Consider the following 23,156-nt stretch of genomic DNA (forward strand, 5'->3'; position numbering starts at 1 on the left):
GTATCCCAACTGCTGTGAGTTTACCTGTACAGGCTGCCCTACTGTGTGCAAAAGACACAGTATTCCTTGTATCCACGTACTGCATCTGAGGATTACATTTCTTCTCTGTCCCCTTTTCTGCAATGATTCTCTGAGCCTTAGGGGGTGGAGGTATGACATAGATGTCCTATTTACAGCTAAATATTCCACAGTCTTTCATTCTTTACATGTTGGCTAGTTGTTGGTATCTGGGTTAATAGCCATCTACTATAAGATGCTTCTCTGAGGAGGCTTGAGAAATGCTTTGATTTATTAGTACAACAATAAGTCATTAGAAATTAGTGTAATTAGTATTTAGCAGAATGATAGCAGTGGGTTTTCCCCAATGGCTTATGGCCTGTCTAGCAACAAGTTCTTCAGTCTATAATGGTGCCATGTGAGGGTTTTATATTGTGGAACAGGACTTAAATTCAATCTGGATGTGGTTAGTTATTTCTGTAATGTTCATGCTATTATTGTACCAGTGGACATGTCTTACTAGGTCAGTCCTTATGGTTCGCAGTTGGATAAGATGGACAATCGCTTTTCTTCTCAAATCATATACTTGAAGTTACCATAGCAGCTTCCAGCAATGTGAAAGCTAGCCAGAATGATGTTTCCATGTCAGTAACAGCTCTATTTCTCCATATTCTATAACCTAGCTGTGTGTTGTCTTCAGCATTGGAGTCTTCCCTTCAATTTTCATAGGTTAACTAACAGAATTGGAAAAAGCATGCAATTTCCATTCAGTGTTTGGGGGCCTATTGAGATTCACTGCTTCACTGGTCAATTCCAGAAAAGGTAACCAATTCCTGACACTGGGCTTACCTAAGTTAGGCTTACCCAACCCTAATTTAACCTTTCATCTTCCACTACTCCTAGTCCCTTTCCTTGAAAAGTCGTCCTTTGCCGTGGCTCCTAATTTTTTTTTTTAATGTCTATAGGAACTCCAAAATTAAAGCATGCATATCTGTGAATTCAAATCCAGCATCCACATGTGAGAAAGAACATGGGACTTTTGACCTTCTGGGTCTGGATTGTCTCACCCAGAATGATTGTTTCCAGCTCTATCTAATTACCTGTGAATTTCATATTCATAAAAACTGAGTAATATCTCATTGTGAAAATATAGTAAATTTTCATTTTCCACTCATCAGTTGATGGAATTATAGGATGTTTCTATCCTCTGAGTATTGTGAATAATGCATGAATACATCTGGATGAATAGGTATGTCCAGAGTTTGGTGTAGAACCTTTGGGTATATGATGGTATGGCTGGATAACATAGCAGATGAATTTCTAGTTTTCTGAGAAACCTCTGCATGGATTTCCATAGTTGCTGTACCAATTTGTACTTTATTCTTTTCTTTTGTTATTATTATTATTATTATTATTATTATTATTATTATTATTTAGTGTAAGTGCTGGAGATCTTAAAGCATGATGATCTTCATCCATCATGTTTACTGGGAAACCTCTTTACTGACTGAATCCTTTCTGCAGCCCTTAATCCATGGTTTAAATACTGTAATGAGACACACACACACACACACACACACACACACACACACACACACACACACATACACACACACAGTGTATAACTCCAGATCAAAGACTTTGTCTGAAAAAAATGGAAATTAAAGACCCTCTTAATATTAGTTTTGTATTAAATATACATTAAGTAAAATACAACAAATTTTTTTCCCAAATTAAAACAACAACCCTAGAACTGTCAGTATTAACAAAGATTTCTTTTTTCATTTTTTTGTTTTTTGTTTTTCGAGACAGGATTTCTCTGTGTAGTTTTGGTGCCTGTCCTGGATCTCACTCTGTAGACCAGGCTGGCCTGGAGAACTCACAGAGATCTGCCTCCTGAGTGCTGGGATTTAAGGCAAGCACCACCACCACCCAGCTAACAAAGATTTATTAAAAATATTTTCATAACTCAAATGGTTTCCATTTTCATGCTAAAATCTTTATCATCTTCTTCTATGTCAGGGAATACTTTTCTTTTTTTTTTTTTTCCCCAAGTTCTAGATGTGGTTACACCGCAGTGTGATAGAAGTGTGCTGCATAATGCATCAACACAGAAACATAAGAACTACCTGGAATGTGAGGAGGACTCTGAAATCAATAGCTAGATGCTATGCTCCAGGGCCCAAGCTTCCAAAGTCATGCAGTGATGTCTGCTCTTTCCCAAGAAGACTGGGCTGTGATGGAGCAAATGTTGGTCAATTGACTCAATAGCTTCACTTTGTGCCTCAGCAATCCTGTTTGGTTTGGTATGGTAGTGTCTCTTCTCATTAAAACGAAACAAAACAAAAAGCAAAACAAAACAAAACAAAAACCTTTTTATTGATTGTGAATTTCATATTGTGCACCCCAATCCCACTCATCCTCCCTCCACCCTTGCAACCTCCCTCCAAAAGAAAACAAAAAGTAAAAGTAATAAAAATTAAAATGAAAAAAATCTCACTGTGGAGGCTGTGGTGGATATGTCACAGTGTGTCTGGAAGTATACCCTTTTGCCCAAACAAATTTGCTTACAAATGCTTATTGCAATGACTCATTGGTCTGGTGTGAAGCCTCTGGCTTCTGGAACTATCAATACTGGACTCTCTCCAGACTCCTATCAGCTATCCTGTTCTTGCCCTGTGTCATGGGAGATCCTGCAGCTTTGGTTTTTCAGGGCCACCCTCTTCCCATCTCCCAGCAGTTCTTAAATGGTGTAGATGTTGGCATAGGCCAGTTGTAAAGCCCTGGATTTGGGCCTGGGTGGTAGTTGTGTTGGTCAGACCACCCGCTCTCCTAAGCCCAGGCCACCATGACCGGCTCTCCCACTTTGCCCAGATGAGGGGTGCGTCCAGCTCTCCTGCCTGCAGCAACAGGCAAGGGACTGAAGCTGTTCTCCAGAGTGCTGCAGCCTGTGAGGGGCAGGGCCAGCTCTCCTGCACAGCTCAGGTAAGGGTTAGGGCCAGCTCTCCTGCATCCACACCTCCAGGGCCAGCTCTCCCATGCTGCCCAGTTGAGAGGCCATCTGCTGCACCTGATAGGGGGTGGAGCCAGCTCTCTAGTGCTCACAATCTCAGGGCTGGTTCTCCCACAATGCCCATGCAAGGGAAAGGCCCAGCCCTCCTGTGCTCAAGCCCTTGGGCATTCTTTTTTCTTTTTTTTTTTTTCTTTTTTTGAATCATCAGATTTATTTCTCAGACTCTGGAACCTTGAAAGATTTACTTTTTCTCTTCTGATTACCTCTCAGCTGCATGGTGGATCTGTCTCTGGCTGCCCCAACCCTCAAAGACCAGAATCCCAATGACTATGACGATCATGGCAGCCATCCCCATCCTGATGAGGTTCTCCACTGTGTGATCCTTGTTCTCTGAGGCTGAGATAGTGAGCTCCACAGAGGCACTGGCTTGTGTCAGCACCTGCATCCATGCCATCAGAACCAGTGCTACGTGTGTTGCCCAGGTGGGGTGTGGAGCCACTCTTCCAAGTGTTGTAGTGTGAGGGGTGGTGCCGTCTCTCCTGTTCTCACAGCAGCTCTCCCACCTTCCTTAGGTGGTGAGGGGTGGTGGTGGGATTATAGAGTGGGATGAAGTGGGGGGAGGGTGCATCTCTCTTATGCTCATGCCACCACACAGCCTATAAGGGTTTGGGATAGCTCTCCTGAACTCCTACCATTGGGCCAGAGTCAACTGTGTCCACCACCACCAAGGCCAGCTCCACTGTATTGCCCAGGCCAGTGAGGGGTCGACCAGCTCTGCAGAAGCCCTTGGACATCAACGTGACCCCAGGAAGCAGCTCACATCACGAATATCTGCATGGCCTTTGGTGGTAATATAGGCTGTAGATATCAACTCTGACCCCTGCTGTTACAGGGCCATGGACATGGCCCTTGATGGCACCACAGACCAGGACATCTCCATGGCCTCAGGTGACAGCACAGGCTACTCACATCTGGCTATTCCTCATCAGATTCACATCTCCTGTTCTGCCTCTCTTCATAGTGAACATACCATTTTGTTTCTTTCTCTGCCATCTCTACCACCACCATGTACTTGCTCATTTTAGTGGTGCCTGTCCCGCCCAAGCATGGCTTCATGAGGAGCCTCTTCAGAATCTCTCATGCCCGGCCCTCCATTATGACGTGCTGGAAACTGAAGCTGAAGCTTCTCTATAAAGGTTCCTGGCCTCTTTTGTGGCACCAAGTCAATTCTACTTATTATTATTGCCTCTCTGAAGTTTGTCTTCACCAACTGACCCTGAACTCCATGAGAGCAGGAAAAGGCATCTGCCATGTTCCCCGGTGCCAAGAAGAGGGCTTGGCTCAGAGTCAACATGGGTCATCACCATTGTGTCTCCAGTTCTGCCTCTCTCAATAGAGCTCACTACTCCATTTTTCTGTGTTTCCAACTTCTTCACATATTTGTTCTTTGTAGTGGTATGCAATGCCACTGATCCAGGGCCTGTGAGGATTCACAGGGTGGGGTGCTGCCTCTTTTTAAAGTGACCACATAGCTCAATTTTTATTGGTGTTGTTGCTACATGGAATGAACAAAATATCATACTGTGTTGTCTTGGTGAATCACCAAACACTTAATGGTTACACTGGAAATATTCATCTATTATCTTTTTTTTTATAGCAAAGGCTCATTTGAAGAGACCAGGATAGCAACATAGATAGAGGAGTAGGTGAAATGGCATGGATTGGAAGGCAAACATGATCAAACCATGACATACACATGTAAGGAAAGGTCATGATGAAACCCACTAACTTGTACAATGTTTAATATATATATTAATATTTCAAATGAAATCAAGTTGCTAGAGGAGATACATTTTTGATACATAAACAGTTGCAGCTGTGTGAATTCATTAATTGAAAGTAAAGAAAAACGGTCAGACAAAAAAGTTGTAGGGATGTAATTATGAACCGAATCCTCAGATATAAAACTATTGTATAAGCACGAAGTATAAATACTCTGTGAGGCTAGACTGATTTTTGTGCCATAGGTTTTTTCTTCTACATACATTAGCACAATATTAATGAGGAAAATCTTACTCTAGTTATAGATTGAAGACTGAATCATAACTTGTGCCAACTATTTACTTCCTTGATGCATTATGCTTGCCTCTACCCACATTTTCTATAGAAAAATTACATTTTTGTTAAAGGTCTTCAGACTGTTGAATCTATAATTGCCATATCAAAATCTACCTTACTTTGCTCATGAGAAATTCTGAGATACACAAGCAGCTGTATTGGCCACATAAACATGGGACATGTACCCATTTATTTCTAACATGGGTTGGTCCCACATTAACATTTCAAGTGTGGTGTTTAGTAATGTCACTTCATCACCACCTTGACAGAGACCTTTTCTATTGGCATGCCTTCTCTGGTCTGCAGTAAACAGATGATGATCAACCAGACAATACGCAGTATCCACCAAAGTAGGCATCTCGGAAACCAGTGAAAATGATGCTATGAAGACAAGGCAGACACACTAATAGACACATAATAAACAATCAATTAAATAAAGATAGCATGGAAAAGAAGAATGGCAGTTCAGAGGAGAAAGTAATCATGTAGCAAACAATGGGACCAGTATGAACCTGTGACGTATTCCTTAAATAGGTCTTTCTTCTCCAATGATGAAAAAAATAATAAAACTTCAATCTTTTGAGTTATTTTTATTACGTTTGCATGGAGGATGCATTGTATGCAAATGTGTATGCACAGGTGTTTGTCCATGCATGAACATGGAAAAGCCAGAGAAAGATGCTGAGTATCTTCTTCCATCACTCTCCACCTTATTTTATGAGACAGGGTCTCTCACCGAACCTGAATATTACCCTTTCACCTAGACTGGGGGTCCAAGAAGGTCCTAAGATCTTCACATCTCATACTAGGGTTATGGACAGGCAATAGTGCTGGTAATTCAAACTCAAAGTCCTTTTTCTTTCTTCTTATCCATTGAGTCTCCAACTTTTGTCTATTTTTTAAATTGACCATTATAATTGTAGGGAAAACAAATACATGGGGCAAGAGATTAGTAGAAAAAACAATAGGAGGCCATAGTTTTAGTGTGTGTGTGTGTGTGTGTGTGTGTGTGTGTGTGTGTGTGTGTGTGTGTGTATGTGTTTAGGGTTGACTATTTGTTATTGGATAGCCAATCAGTTCCTTAGTTGGTCTTCATACTTTTTCTAAGGTTGAGACCTCTTGAGCTTCCTCATGAGCTTTTACCCATCCACATTACCATGCCTGATGTTGGTGTATACTTGTTTAGTTCATGTTTAGACAGCCATTTCCATTAGGCATCATGAGTATGGCTTCTGACATTTCTAGAAAACAATCTCATAGAAAATACCTTGTTCTTCTGGGTCTTACAATGTTTTGTCCTTTCTTCTAGAATGATCCCTCAGTCTTAGGTGAATGAATTATACTGTAGATCCATTAGGACTAGCCTCAACAATTCTGCAGGATGTATGTATGTATTTAGTAATTGCATTAGATACTTTTTTATTGTTGTTATAAAACATCATGATCAAGGCAACTCATAGAAGAAAATGTTTATTTGGGCTTATGGTTTCAGAGATTAGAGTACTTCATGGTAGAGCAAATCTATGGTGGCAGGAACATCTGACAGCTCACATCTTGATCCACAAGGAGGGAGGGAGGGAGAGAGAGGGCGGGGGGGTGTGAGTATTAGGATTGTTTCAAGTGCTTTGAAACCTCAAAACCTCCTCCAACAAAGCCACACCTTCTAATGCTTCCCAAAGAGTTCCACTAACTGAGGGCAAAATAGTCAAATACACTGAGCTATTCTCACTCAAAACACTTCAAAACACACCCCCACAAACCCCACAAGGCTAAAACCAAAGAATATTCATAAATTAGGATTGAAAGTAGCAGAAGAGAAAGTAATTAGTTCAATTGATACAATTTGAGCACCCTTCAAGAAAACCTTGGAATGACCAGTAATCATCTTATTTCATTTTTAACATATGACTGTTCGTTGGAGGATCTGTTTAACATACCCAGCTTAACATGATACATTAGGCTGAAGTTTCACAATAACACAGAATTGGGATTTGGGTTTTTTTTTTTTAAATAGAATTTAGCCATTTCATCAAAGAAGCCATTTTATCTGTTAAATACTTAGGACAAGTTACTATAATTATTTGATGAAAATAGTATGTATTCTCAAGAGGTTTTCTGAGCATTTACAAAGATACATTAATGTAATTCTCATAATGCTAAAATATTAATAATATTAACAGTATTTCAGAGAAGATGAAACTAGGCTCACAGATTCAAGAGTAGGTTTTTCCAAGCTCACATGACCGGTTATGCAGTGGGATTCAAACCCTTGTTTACATATTCTAAGTTGCATGCTGTAGTGGGTAGCCATTCTAGCTTTGATCTGGAAGTTCCAACCCCCATTGAGACATTGGCAACTGTCACGCCTACAAGGCGTGGCCAAGGGAGGCACCTGGAGACCTGAGATCTGGATGGGTGGCCCACTCCAGACCCAGCAACCTACCTATCCCTTAACTTGTAAGTTACGCCATTAAATAAATCTCCTTTTAACTACGTGGAGTGGCCTTAATAATTTCACCAATAGCATGCCCTTTGCACTGGGCTGTTGTCTTGTCACTGCTCAGATCAGTGAAATTCATAATCTTTTATGTAGTGGACTTTTCAGCAAAATGGTCCAGTTTCCTCTCAGCAAACTTATTATCTTATTAGTTTAGTAATCATATACAATTTACCTAATCTTTCTGTGCTTAGGTTTCTCCATCCATAACGAAGGGATATGCATATAAAAATAGGAAACATAGAATATTAAATTGCATGTAGTCTGTATTTATTAATTAAGAAGTCTTTCATTCTATACTATTTTGTTTTAGGTTAACAAAACAATAAATGGTTGAAACTGCTAAGCTTAACTTGTTATTTTACAGTTTAGAAACAAATTGTGAGGGATGCATAATTCAGCTCCATGGAAATACCCTCCCATTTCCTAATTTTCAGAAGTGAGGTACAAGAATTACCATCTCTCACAATATCCTAAGGGCCCACTTTTATGACAATTCTCTTTTTCAGGGAAGTTATAAATCAGAATATAGGTGGTCATTTGTGGAAGAATTTGTTATGTGTGGAAGGCCAGATAACATGAATATAATATATATAATATGAATGTAATATATAATTATATATATATTATATAAATATAATCCATGATAATTAGAATGAATTTTTTATAGTCTGGACTTGTCATGTTGCAAAGGCCAATAGGATTCTTTTGGGCCAACTTGCTAACTCTCTTACAATTTGTTTTAGCTTTATATACCTCTAGTCTATATGTATATTTTAATACATTTTAATAAATTCATTTTTGATGAATTTATTAGCTTATTAAAATTTTTCTCATGTATACCTCTTTTAAAATTTAATTTATACCTATACATATATGTTATATGTATACAATAACATTAATAAAAAATAAAACCATGAATTTGAAGGAAAATGGAGAAGGGTATATTGGAGGGTTTGGAGAGAGAAAAGAAAAAATATTATAATAAATCACAATCTCAAAAAATTTTGAAGAAATTAAAAAAATAGTTAAATTGTGGAAATCTATTCTTTATTGTGGTGTGTGTGTGTGTATGTGTGTGTGTGTGTGTGTGTGTGTGTGTGTGTGTGTGTGTGTGTGTGTATCAAGGTGTGTGCATATGGAGACCATAACTGTTTTTTTCCTTTTATCATGTGGCCCTAGGTATTGACCTTCATTCTTCAGTCTGGTGGCAATTGATTTTTTTCCCACCAAATTATGTCCTAGCCTCAAATCTTTTTATTGGACTGGCACAGAGTGTCACCACTGCAGAAAAGGCTGAATGATGTGATGAGTCCACATACCCTAAGTGTAGATTTGAAATCTGGGATTTACTTATTGATTGAGTAAAGCAAAAATACTGAAGATCTTGGGACCTGTCTTGGGGGTGATATATTTGGAGGAGAATTAAGCTGGAGAAGTGATAGAGGAACCAAGATGGCAGTAAAGGATTGGTGCTAGGTAGATATACAAAGCAGGTATGCACTCTGTAAATTAAAGCTGGTTGGAGGTAGGAAAGAATTTATACTGCTTTTATTAGAAGATAGAAGGAAGGCTTGATTTGGGAGAGTGGCTATCCAAACAGCTGCTTCATTTTTAGAGCAGGTGACCAACTGAATGTAGATATACTTCTTATGTTTTGCCTGCTTGAATTTAGCCTTCAGTGACTACCATGTCTTTGAAATAAGGAAGCATCTATGTACAGATAGCAAATTATTAGTTGCTACAAACAAAACATTAAGTCATGGACTATTTTAGGTAGAAATTGCAATGGATTAGAACTGTTGTTAATTTTATTTCTTATTGGACATAGTGTGATGTTTATTAAAATTAATATATTTGCCAAAATTGATATTTTAAGCAGATACAAATTGAAGTTTGAGTTTAAATTTAGAAAATCTAGTAAGTATACACTAACCACAGGTAGATATTAGACACAATTGTAGAAAACAACTTGATGGACATATGAAAGTATAAAGTTTAGTAAAATAAAAGTTCAATTTTCTAGAAACTTAAAATCTTTTCAGGGAATTTGGTACTGTGTAAAAGAGAGTAGAAGATTCTATAAAGGAAGTGCATACATAAGATCAAGTAAGGCTTCATTCTTAGAGGTTATTACTGTGGGTAATATCTGTGAAAAAATTACTAGTATCTAGTAGTAGGAAGATTAAAGAATTTTGATTAATGGTACTTGCTGTGAAACACTTTCAAATTATAGACCAATAGCAATAATTGTTTAAGGGAAAGGTGGACTCAGGTACGGACCAGAAAATCACATAGTAAAAGATGTAAAAGTAAAGAGGGGGGGAGAGGGACTCGAGTTGTAATGAAGCTGGGGCATATAACCCTTGTTAGTTTCATCCTCATAATCAATATCATTATCACCACCATCAACATCATGAGCATCATGAACATCATCACTATTTTTGTCTACCATTTGACAAAATTCTTAATTTTGTTTAAATAAACCTGCTACGATTGTCATTGGGTAGGCAACATGTTTCTCAAATGTGGCAATTTGTAGGACCATCCTCCCGTCTGCTGTTGTGACTGGAGTCTCTGCCCTCTATGCAGAAGACATGTTCTTAATTTGCCTTGATTTTGTCTTACATGGCAAGTGAATTACCCACAGACTCCTCACCTGAGGAATGTCTTTTATTTAATTTCTTGAAGTCTATTGACCACCTATAACTTTCTTGAGTCTAGCTATGCTTCCAGCATCAATTTGTTTCCATGCTGAGTGCTGACTTCTCATTCTCCATAGTGCATATAATATTTTATATATCCTGTCATAAAATGACAGAAGAGTTTACATGTATATGTCATTTCAAGACCTGAGCTGAGGTCTTGGTTTTGCTGATGCTCACAGGAGAGGGGATGCTGGAGGGACATGCCTCAGGTTCCGGAGCCCACCTGCATCAACAACAACAGAGTAAGTGGAAGTATCTTTCCTCCCCAGGAGTCATTTGGCCTAACTCTAATTAATACTTCACCTAATCTTCTAGTAATACCACTAATTGCTCACAAACTGGCAATCTAATCAACACTCGGCTAACAGGCAAAGTTTTTTTTTTTCCTTTCCACTCCTTTTGTGCTCTGACACAGTGAGAACTTAGGCAAGTATGTCCCAATTGCTTTGTTTCCATGTAATTTAACAGCACGACATTATTTTCTCATAAGAGGTGCTTTGAATTTTTACTGCTAATGAATAAATTAACTAAAAAAGGTTAATCTGCCTACATGTTTATGAAACATTATGCAAATCACTCTCTGAAAGGTTTAATGGTAATTGAAAGCAATTGAAAACCATGGTACATTTCCCCCAATTTTCATTTATTTTTTTAAAGTATACAGATTACACAGATTTTTACATTTTACAGATATGTATATAGAGGAGGTTTTGAGAAACATCCCACACATTTAAGTAAAGCACTGGAAACAATTGCTGCCTCCACGTTTGCTGAGGAATGGATTGGACTTTGGTAATTAATTTCAAAGCAAAACTGTGAAAAGAGCCAGTGTGTTTAATATTACTACAGTTAGAAGCAAAGGGGTAATTTTGTTTATACTCTCATTGTAAAGCTTTGACAATGGTTCCTGCATTGATTTCAAACTCGATGCACTTTTTAACATGTTATTCAGGTTAGAACTGCTTTACATGAATGGCCCAGGTACTGATGCTAAAATCATGACTCACTAACAGTTTAAATGAGCATCACATTATAGGAAACTTTTGTCACATCAAAGACTATTTCCCCCTCTTCTTCCCTTGTTGGCTAGAGTCAGAGTGGCTGATTCACAAGATTCTAGGGCCTGAAGTGTGTGCACACACGTGTGTGTGTGTGTGTGTATGTGTGTGTGTGTGTGTGTGTGTGTGTGTGTGTGTGTGTGTGTGTGTATGTGTGTGTTGAGAGTGAGCTGGAGAATAACAAAGGGAATATAATGGGATTCTGGATTAAAAACAAACCAACCAGTCAGTTTTTTAATTTGAACCTGAAAGACGACCAATGAGAAAACCTGAGGGACTAAGTTAGTGGCTAGTGAGCCCTGTCACAGTTCATTTTATTTATTTAGATGTGTATTTGCTTGCACAAGTGAGCCACAGTGTGTATGAAGATTGCACAAGATGCCAGAATTGGCTTTTTCCTACTACATGTGGGTTTCAGGTATTGAGCTAAAGCTGTCAGGATTGATAGCAAGTTTTTTACTTACTGAGCAATTTTAGGGAACAACAATGCTATTTATTTATTTATTTTTTAGATTCATGAGTGTTTTTGCATGTGCGCAGGGTGGGTTTCCTGTTCCTGGAAAAGTCAAAGGAGGGCATTTGGTGCCCTGGAACTGAAGTTATTGATGGATGTGGGCTACCATCTGAGTCCAAGGAACCAAATCTGGATCCTTTGCAAAAGCAACCAATAATCTTCACTGCTGACCCATCCATCTATCAAGCCCCATCCTCAACAGCTTTTAAAAATATGTTGTGTAAAAGTGCAGTTCTCAGACTTCTTCTTGGCCTCAGAAATTGTTGCATTCTTAAAAGTGATTGTGCTCCTCAAAGAGATTTTGATTACATAAGTTATGCACAGTGGTGTGTTGTAAATTTTAAACAATAGTATCTTGAGAGGGGAGAACATTTCTGCTTGCTGATTTCTGTGCTAAAAACTAGGTTATTATTACTGACTTCATCCTCCTAGGTCCAGGACAGCAAAGTGAAAGCTCCAAAAACATTCAACTAGTGGTTAACTCATCACTCAGCAGCTGGTAGTACCCACATAACTGCTAATTAATACCTCAGCATCAAAAAGTACCAAATCTAAAAGATTTGTTTACTTACTCATGTATTCATTATAAACAACCAGGGTCAATACAATATCAGGAGCTTAGCACAAAGTGAAATATTGAAGTCATTTAAAAAAAAGACAAAATATTGATAAAACTATAAACAATTAAATAGCATAGGCTTTTGCTTTAAAGTTCAGTCATTTTTTTCCTTAAACAATGTCATTTGAGGACATTGTAAGTTACAGGAAAATTATGAAGTTAAGTTACTAGCATGTATTTTACCATTGATCTTTTTGCATGGTGCAATGTCAGTTTTAAGTATATTGTATTAGCATTTAAATGACTCTCTGGCATAAGTGGAGTTTAATCATGTGTGGTTCCATAGATGCTTTGTGTGTGCGTGCATGTGTGTGTGTGTGTGTGTGTGTGTGTGTGTGTGTGTGTGTGTGTGATGTGAGTGGGGGAAGAAATAGAGAGAGGGACAATAAAATTCTGGCCAAAACAGTAAAAATAGTCCATATCTAAGTCACTCACGTGTTCTATTCCAGTTCTCATGGCATGAAAAACTACCAAGAGTATCTGATTCTCCTGATTTTTGAGGAAGGATTAAATGGAAATAGAACACTAGGTGGACCTTCTTCATTCTCCTCCTGTGTTGTTATATCATTGCCTTTGCTTAACAGCAATGCAGTCAGTAAAGGAGTTAGTGGGATTCTTTCAGGGTTCAAAGTTGTCCATAGCAAACCAAGTCATGTCCGGAGAGACATAATTGCTGTGTGAATTTTAATATTAGGGCCTTTTGTTCATTTGAGTAGGTCTTTGGACAGACATGGTTTTATCCCACCATACATTGTACAATGGAAAACCCTGGCATAATAAATAATATTTTGAAATATTTTCTTGTTTAATAAGATAAAAAATATTTGCTAGCACAATCTCCAGTATCATGAGAAGCTGACAGACTCATAGTGACTCAAACATGTTTTCAAAACCTGCTCTGAATTTAACTTAAATGCCCATTTTTCTCAGGGACAACGTATAGTTTTTTTTTTTTTTATGTTGTTTTTACAAGACAAGTAAGGGTTCACTTATTTTCTGGACAATGGCTTCCTGCTCATCTCAATAAATATTATTTGGTGATTACTTTTCAAGAAGTTATAATATGCCAGAGGTTAGTGTAGCTTGGCAGTTTCAATTAGTGCATACCCATGCTTTCTTCAGTTTACCATCACACTTGAGGAGAGTCTCCAAGTGGTATAATCACACTTTTTTTTTTTTTTGGTCAAACAGAGTATAAAAATGTCATACACTAAAGGATCCAATAGTCATAGTATGTTCAGTTTTTACCATCAAACACAATTTAAAGTGAATCTTATATTTAATTTTAACCTACTTACTTATAGGACACAGTGGTTACCCACAACCTTTCATCTTGAGGTGTCTGCTGTCTTGTCTATTATACTTTCTGTGTCTCTAGCACAAATGATACTAGTATTAGAAAACTACTTTGGCATTAAAAACACTCTACAAGATTTTGAGAATTCAGGGGTCACATATTGGAAACTATGGACAGGAACATCCAGCAGTAGGAGTCTCAAAGATGCCACCTGATGAAGTCCCCCCCAGGTTTTGTTCTAGCTCCCTGAATGTCAGCTTTTTCTTCATGTGGGTGCTGTCACCCATGTTCTTCCCACTTCAGTGTGACTGACTTGAAGGATAGAAAGTCATCTAGATGTCTGAGTTTTGAGACTTTAATGATTCTCATATTTGTCTTCATTTCCTTAAAATCATTACTGGTTTTGCAGTGTTCCCACTAACAATAGCACACAAATTTGACCCCTGATCCTGGCCTGCACCCAACCTGTGTCACTTTCATTACTACACAGAATGACTTTTTAGTATTCATCTGTTTAGTTCATGATAGTTGCAGCTGATATTTGAAAAAGAACCCTGGGGTTTTCTCCTTTTATGTCAGAATTTTCCTAAATGCTGGCATCAATATCAAAAGGAAAGAAAAAAAAAAGTAGCTTAACAACCAGTTTAATGAAAGCACTTGAACCATTTTTGTTCCTAAAATGAGAGAAAATATCCTTGAAAATCCTGTTATGATAAGTACAAATCTTTCTAGATCTGAAGGACACCCCACCGTGCATGGTAGAACAAGACAGTTGTCCTCAGTAAGTTAACATTGCAAAATGCTTGCAAACCTCTATCTCTAGTCTAGGTTTATGAGAAAGAAAATAAGACAAAGCCATGCTATGCTGCTCGGCATAGCTTTGACACACACATTCTGCTATCTAACTTGGCTTTCCCCTAAGTTCTGTTTATAAGATCTTTAGAGAGGACACATCTGGAAAAAATTTATTCCCAGGTAGTTGTTCATGAGTAACAGGCTTTTATTTTTATTTTTTTAGTAAAAACACTCCACTCAGTACATTTTGCACAAATACTAGGGTTTAAACCCTTGCAAATCCATAGTGAACATGTAAGATGAGAAGTATAAGTATAAAGGCAGAGTGATGAGTGTATCAATAGCCTCAGAAGTGCAATCTCTGGCAGGCAGGCTGCAGTTCGCATCACTGGGTCTCATGATGATTCAATTGTGTTTTTAAAAATGTTTCTCCAATCTCCCAGTACAATACTGACTTCTGTAGCTTTCTCCTAAAGTGGTAAGTGTTCTCCCTGCTTGCAAGTCACTCCTGCCACAGTTTACAAGGGCTTAACATTACTGCAGTCAATAGCAAGAAACATTTAAGATTTCATTGATTCTGAAATGTTTGCAGTGATAAGATAGCTCAGTTTTGTGATCCTAAAAATGTATCAATTAAATTATATTGTGATATTACTTTCAGTATTTTTATTTGTCCTTAAACAATTTTATATTTGACTATCTTTTATCAGAGAAGTACATGCATACATGCTTATATTTTCCCAAAGAATGTCTGTAGCATGAATCTTAAGTGGTCTTATAATAAAAACAAACCTGGAGCCAGGTACTGGGGTCAATGCTGGAAGATCAGAGAAGTAGAACAAGCCACAGCCACCTCACCTAGCTAATTCCTCAGCTGATCTCTTTTCCTCAGACTGGAAGCCTCTGAGTTCTCATCCAAATGGATCTCAGCTGAACTGCTGCTAAAAGCCTAAAAGCTTAACCAACCTAGTTCCTAGTTTTCACACCTTATATAACTTTCTGCTTTCTGCCCACACTTCCTGGGATTAAAGGCATGAGTCACCATGCCTGGCTGTTTCCAGCCTGGCTTTAAACTCACAGAGATCCAGATGGATCTCTGCCTCCCAAGTGTTAGGATTAAAGGTATGTGTGCCACCATTTTCTGGCCTCTATATCTAGTGGCTGTTCTGTTCTCTGACCCCAGATAAGTTTATGAGGGTACACAATATTTTGAGGAAAACAATACCACCACAAATGTCTTCTGTTTGTGCTACTGCAGCACCAAGGTTCTGAAATTTATTTTAATGAAATATTTGTCCTTGTCCTTGGGGTATTTTGGAAATCCCTAATAGCAATCTACAAATTGTTACTAAAATCTTACTACGAAGGACCAATACGATGATTCAAGTAAATAAATATTGCTAAGTTTGGAAGCTTGTGTTCCATCCCTGGGACCCACCTTGTGGAAGGAGAGAGCGGACTGCTTCTAGTTTCTGCTGACCTCCTATGTGGCACTAACATGACCACAGATATACAGAAATAAATATGACAGTATATGAAGGTTGAACTTCTTAAATTTCAAATTAGAAATTAAAGCATCAACTTTGTGTGTAATGCTTTTGTGAGTTTGGAAATGAACTTTGAGCTAGCCTTAGCCCTGGGTTCACAGGTAGCTTATGGGAAAGAGGAAGGATGTCTTTCAATCCAGTGTTAATTGCACTTGTGTTTTCAGAATTCTAGGACAGGTGGGCTTGTTGGAGGTTACCTATAGTCATCATTTTCAGGGGTTCAAGCCTAAAGAATCACCACAAGTTTGAGGCCAGCCTGGTACAGGTAGCAAGTTCCAGGACTCCATAGCAATATCCTGCCATAAACAACAAATACTCTAGTTATGAACAATTTCTTGACATGAAGTGTCTACACAAGTCTGGGAAAGCATCTCCCCAAACATATCTCTTTAGAGCTCCACACATTACTAATCCAGTCTCACAACTTTCAACATACATTGTTACTATTCCAGTATTTCAAAACTTGTGATGTCTCAGAGCACAGATTTCCTCAGGCCTTCAGTGAGCATGGCCAATGTCATGCTACAATCTATTTTCTGAAGAGAAAATTCAGAGAGAACAAAGACATGCAGAGATAATTTGGACTTTATTTTACAGTTCTTAGCATATGCCTGATGCTCATAGTAGTGCCAAAAGAGGCTGATTTCTCCTTCTGAACAGCCAAATTGTGAAAAATTGGGATGGCTTTCTCTTAAAATTAAGCCACATTTCTAAATAAGAGGCTGAGGTACAAAGCATGAGGACATACTAGGCTGGAAATTCAAAGATTTGGGATAGAGTCGCCACATAAAATGATTTTCATGTTTCATTATTGAGCAGTGTAATATTAAACCACACCCTCTAACATGTTCTTTTTATGCACATGTGTAACACATACCAACACATAATATATATGATTTGGATCATTTTAGCATTGTGTTTAAAAGAATTTAACACATGTTTGATATTTTACAGTATTTATACTTTTTCCTATTTGTAACTTGTTCAATAACCAATGAAAATTAATCTGAGGACAGAGAAATGGTTTAGTGAGCAAAGAGCTTGCTGCACAAATATGAGAATTTGAGTTTGGGTCCCTTGTACAAATGTAAAAGCTATGCACGCATCCGTAACACCATCATCAGGATGAAAAAGGATGGATAGATTCTGAGGACTCTCTTGTCAAACAGCCTAGCTGAAATGCTGAACTTTGTGTTCAGTGATGGACTCTGTCATAACAAATAGAAGATGAGGAGTGGCAGAGGAGAGCGTTTGATGTTGACTTCTGGCCCTCTTAGGCTTATGTATAAGCAAGGACACCTGTACACTTGTACATTCTAAGGAAGTTGCTGTTTCATTTCATAGGACTACAAACTGAAAGCAAGTAAGGGATGGATAGTAATGTTAATAATCTCAAGAGAATAGATGTCAATGTTGCAAGTTTCAGCGAATTGGCTAGATGGCGGTATTGTCTGAACATGTCAGTAGCATTTATTTTTGACAACCAAAATTATGGTCTTCATTCTAAATTGAAATACAGTCTTCAAATAATTCATGAAGTTGTGCTAATTCTTCATTTAGCTTGAAACATGTACTTTATAAATCATGCCCCCATAGAGTTGCATGTTTATGGTAAAAAAAAAATAGCAAAAATTTTATTTTATTGTTTTTCCAAAACTTAATGCTTTCAGAGAAAAAAATATTTGAAAAGCTTTTATTGCTTTTCCAAAAGCTTTTGCAGTTCTCAGGGCATGGTGGTCCACAAATCTACACCATTCACATTCTGGATTTACTTTCCCCAAAGAGATTGGACTGAGAACAGTCTTGTGATGTCAGGAAGTAGAGTGGATTCATGTCTTATAGCAAAATAAACTCTTTGAAATAATAGGAGTTTCATTTAAACAAAAAAATGACAAATTTTCCATATCTCTTTGCTTCAGTTTTTTTTCTAACACATAAAACCATGAACCAATTTGAATGTTTAGCTTCCCTCCTAGTTTGATTCCTTCCAAGCCAAGTGATGCCCAAGGGAACGTATCACCTGGTATAATGGGAATCTTGGCAGACCTTATTGCAGTACAACAATGTTTTTCTCAATTATATACTTTTTCCTTGTGTTTTTTGGATATATTTCAGATTGTCTTAACCATTAAGTTGCAGTAAATGAATATCCTTCAGAACATTACTTTAAAATTATCCCTGTACAGCTATTAAATGGCTTCATGATAGCTCCTATTATCAAGATAGACAAAATTACTGGTTATTTAATATGAAACATGTTATGTAGCAATGAAGTTGAGAGAAATTACTTGATAGAAATATGCTAGTTAAAACAAACAATCAAATTTTCCATTCTGTATGTCTTCAGTTAATAGTGGAAAAAGTTTGGCATAGTTTTGAAAGATAGAATAAACCGTACAACTTCAGGAAATGACCAATACTTACTAGAGGTTTGGGGAAGACTGAATAATGCTAAGATAATGGATTTTTTTTTTGTTAATGCGGGTTTTAACATTGATAATTTGATAGTTTTATATGTTGTCTGTCTAATCTTACCACTCTAAACTTTTCATTCTCTCTCTCTCTCTGTTTCTCTCTCTCACACACACACTTGCATATACATATATATATATATATATATATATATGCACTTATATGTGTGTGTCTGTTTGCATACACACATACACATACATATTTTTTGAGAAAGTTTCTCATGTACACAGGCCATCCTCAAACTTACTATACAACTAAAGGAGGCTTTGAACTTCTCATCAACCAGTGCTGGCATTCTACACATGTACCATCATGCCAGGTTATTTTGTATATCATTTATTTACTTTTTATAATCACTATCTTTATTACATATCCACAATATACCAGGCAGTGAAAGGTTTGGAGGAAATGGGAATAATAAACAATGTATTTAAAATTATGTATAGGAAACAAGAAGAGAAAATACATGAAGAATATGTAAGAATAGAGAAATAAAAATTGAAATTGAAAGTAAGTAAAAATAAAAATTGAAAGTCTGGGTATAAGCAATGCTTTGTTTAAGAAATGAAAGCTACACTGAATTTTAAAATTTGAGGGACATTTAAGACAGGACAAACTGAAGTTGATTAACTTAGGGTGATATTGAATAAGATGTAGGACTCTAAGATTAAATCAATGGTTAGTTAACATGAAGGAAGGGAATTGTCTAAAGTATTCCCATATGACCTTTCAGCTGATAGTCAATTTATTTTGACCACAAATTAATCTTCAAATTTACTTTCTGGATTTACTTTCTCAGATAAATAACAGATTTATTTTTATTTTTAAATTTCTGCATTCATGTTTGTGTGTGTGTGTGTGTATGTGTGTGTTTGTGTGTGTGTGTGTGTGTGTGTGTGTGTGTGTGTGTGTGTGTGTGTGTATCATGATTGTGAAAGTGCCAGGAAAGCACAAAAAGAGTAGTCTGAGTTAGAGTTGGTTGTGAGCTTCTCTGCATAGGTGCTGGGAACGTAACTTGTGTCCCTCAAATTCTCTGTGTCCTCCAACTCTTCTTGGATATAAACATGACAGAAAAAAATTGTATATTAAAATTGCTTGTAAGTTTTTGTGCCCTGGAAAGGGGGGGAGGTGGAAATTTTATATAGTTGGAAATGAATATTATATTTGTTCAAAAATATAATTGAATACTAGAAAGCAAAAACATAAGTATTAAACATTCTACAAATTATTCAAGCTTGCAGAATTATCAAAGTTGAAAACGTGAGTTTTGATAAAGAAGTGGGGATAGACCAATATGTCTGAGAAATAGGCAGCTGAACAGCCGTGTGTTACAGAAGTAGAGCCACTTGTCTTCACGAAGAGGTCGAGCCATTAGACAAGTGAGCAAAGCCACATTAGGACCCCAGTGGCTTTTCTTTAACTCTAAATTGGAGGAATTTGTAATTTCAAACCCAGATATGGCCATGAACTTTAAAGAAAGATGCTAGATGCATGCCTTTTGTAGATTTTCAGAAAATCTCAGTGCTGGGAGTACTGCATACCTCAGCTAGTGTGGAGCAGAGCACAGAAAAGAAGCAAATGACAGATGCATCACAGTTAAGAATGTAGGTCTGTTGCCAGCATGTGAGTCTGGAAACACACAACAGCTTTGTGCAAATAATAAAAATAATATGACTATCAATACTGGAGATCAACACAAAAGATTTTAAGAAATACAATTCAAGCTTAGTACATCACTAAGGCAACTTCATAGGCTCAAGTTTCAGTAGTTTGGTTTAACAAAAAAGAGTACCAACAAAATTCTCAACTTTTCAGTGTCTATTGTGGAAATGTAGTTATATTTGTCATTAAAAGAATGCCCCTTCTGCTGATTATCTTCCTAATATCTTCCTAATTGCATTTTGTTTCAGATCAAGAACCTGACAAGATATCAAGAAATGAAAACTAGCCAATAATTAAAACAAATGACAATGAAAAACACCCTGCAATTTATCTTCTTGCATATAACTGTAATTTGACTTCATTTTAAATGGAATATTTTATTCTTGTGGATCCCAAACTAGCTTTCTTTATACATTATTATAAATGTATGTATGTATATATAACACAAATATATAATATATGTATGCATATATGTTGCTAGAGTTTTCCTGCCTGGCCCACAGTCAGGACAAATCTCTCTCACCTGCCAGTCCCACAGCTTCTCAGACCCAACCAAGTAAACACAGAGACTTATATTGCTTACAAACTGTATGGCCATGGCAGGCTTCTTGCTAACTGTTCTTACAGCTTAAATTAATCCATTTCTATTAATCTATACCTTGCCACATGGCTCGTGGCTTACCGGCATCTTTACATGCTGTTTCTCATCATGGTGGCTGGCAGCGTCTCTCTGACTCAGCCTTCCACTTCCCAGCTTTATTCTCCTCCTTGTCCCGCCTACTCTTCCTGCCTAGCCAATGGCCAATCAGTGTTTTATTTATTGACTAATTAGCAACACATTTGCCATACAGAACATCCCACAGCACATATATATATTACATATACAATATTTATGTGAGTAATTCTATTTTGTAGAAATACTTCTACAAAAAACAAGTATATGAGCTGGAGAGATGGCTAAGCACTTCATAGTTCTTCTTGCTTTCCTTGGACACAAGTTACGTTCCCAGCACCTATGCAGAGAAGCTCACAACCAACTCTAACTCAGACTACTCTTTTTGTGCTTTCCTGGCACTTTCACAGTCATGATACACACACACACACACACACACACACACACACACACACACACACAAACACACACATACACACACACACAAACATGCATGCAGAAATTTAAAAATAAAAATAAATCTGTTAAAATATATAAAATAAATATATACATTAATATATCAGGCTATATATCTTTACTCTTAAATTTACTAAGATCCAATAGAAAGATTTCACTTCTCAAAAGAAATAAATATGACTCATTATCTTGTCAAGCACATTTGGTTTTTGTAGTGCATTGAACTGTTGAAATAGAAAAAGCAATGTAAAACATGAATTTTTAAAACTTTATTGTAGGCACGCTGGGCTGGGCCAAGCCTCTATTGGGACCATTGTTTCTTCTCTTTACTACGACATCAACAACAATCTAAGTATCTCAAAATGGGTGAGATCAAATAATCCAATAGCTTCTTATCTTTCACAGTACTTTTTTTTACATTTCATTTAGTTTCCTCAATAAAAACACATGTCTTACTGTAATCATTCCTAAGGTTTTATTCCAAAACTTGAATTTTTGACTGTTTAGAAAGAATATTAAAGTCACTTTAATGTACTCTCTACAATACCATTGAAAGAGATGTCAAGGACACTGGGAAAAGAGGGCCCACAGACTCACCTAAGCAGGATTCATATGGGCTCACAGACACTGGAGTGGTAACCACTGAGCCTTCATGGGTCTGCATCAGGACCTCTGCATACCTTCTTTGGTTCTCTAGCTTGGGGTTTTTGTTGGACTTTGAACAATGAGAGTGGGGTGTGTGTGACTTTTCTGCCTGCTTGTGGGACCTCCTACTGGCTTGCCTCATCCAGCCTTGAAATGAGAGTATGTGCTCATTCTTATTGCATCTTGTTTCGTTGATATCACTCGGGGAGGCCTGCTCCTCTCTGAAAAGAAATGGAGGAACAGTACATCTGGAGGAGGGGAGAGGGAAGGAAAGCTGCAGTTGGGATGTATTGTAAGAGAGGAGTAAATCAATAAAATTTAAAAAGGAATTGTTAAATAAAATAAACATCTAATTTCAGTTAATACTAAAAAATAAACTTCGTTATAGGAGTTGATTGTTACTGAGTTCTACAGCCCTTTATCTCCATCCTTTCAATGAACTGAAATTGTGGAGGGTAGAATGGACAAAGCATCATTTTAACTTTGAGGATATTCTATAAAGTCACATGGCCACTACGTCATAGAATATTGATGTGCTCCTCTTTTTTGATAATTTCCTACCACATTAATTGAACATAGACATGCTTAGAATGGAAGATGCTTCCAAAAATCACAAAATGCTTCCTGCATGCATAAAAAGACTAAAAGGACTTCTTTACAGTAACAATGATTATGACAGAGAATAATAAGCTAAAAGAAGAAATAAAGAGAAGATTCATTATAATAGAATACTATTACATTTTTCTTGTGTCCTTGTTTTTCTTAAGAGATTTTAAGAAACTAAGTCAGTGTAACTCTTAGCCACTTTACCTCAGCCTTGAATTGTGCTTGATTGAAAAAAAATGGAGTAGGAAAATAGCAGAAAGCACAGCTAATAAAATTTCTATAGTCACAAAATGTTAACTCATTTGATTTTCCTGCCAGACACAAAGCAATTGCACACACATTGCTAGATGTAGCCTGTGGCTTCTATTAGACATGTCACTTGCTAAAGCCCTTTGAGGGTTTTACATGTGTGCACAATACAATGGTGCTTCTCTAGGGTAGAGGATTTCACTCTGTGATCAACAACCTGAGGATTTTGC

At 37.3% G+C, this 23,156-nt stretch overlaps 1 long non-coding RNA gene across 4 annotated transcripts in view; it reads left to right on the forward strand.

Annotated features, from left to right (window-relative positions):
* LOC128110819 (uncharacterized) overlaps positions 1 to 22,716 on the forward strand; it is a 153,526-nt gene extending 130,810 nt beyond the window's left edge. For 3 of the 4 annotated variants that reach the window (XR_008218339.1, XR_008218337.1, XR_008218338.1), the window contains one exon: positions 20,546 to 22,716. This is a non-coding gene — a long non-coding RNA (uncharacterized LOC128110819). Of the gene's footprint in view, positions 1 to 10,512; positions 10,576 to 20,545 lie in introns of all 4 variants that reach the window. The other variant, XR_008218340.1, reaches the window with a different exon arrangement.
* Positions 22,717 to 23,156: the final 440 nt, after the last annotated feature.

The sequence above is a fragment of the Peromyscus californicus genome, unplaced genomic scaffold (assembly GCF_007827085.1).
Source record: "Peromyscus californicus insignis strain IS unplaced genomic scaffold, ASM782708v3 Scaffold_15__1_contigs__length_86483966, whole genome shotgun sequence".
Classification (NCBI taxonomy): domain Eukaryota; kingdom Metazoa; phylum Chordata; class Mammalia; order Rodentia; family Cricetidae; genus Peromyscus; species Peromyscus californicus.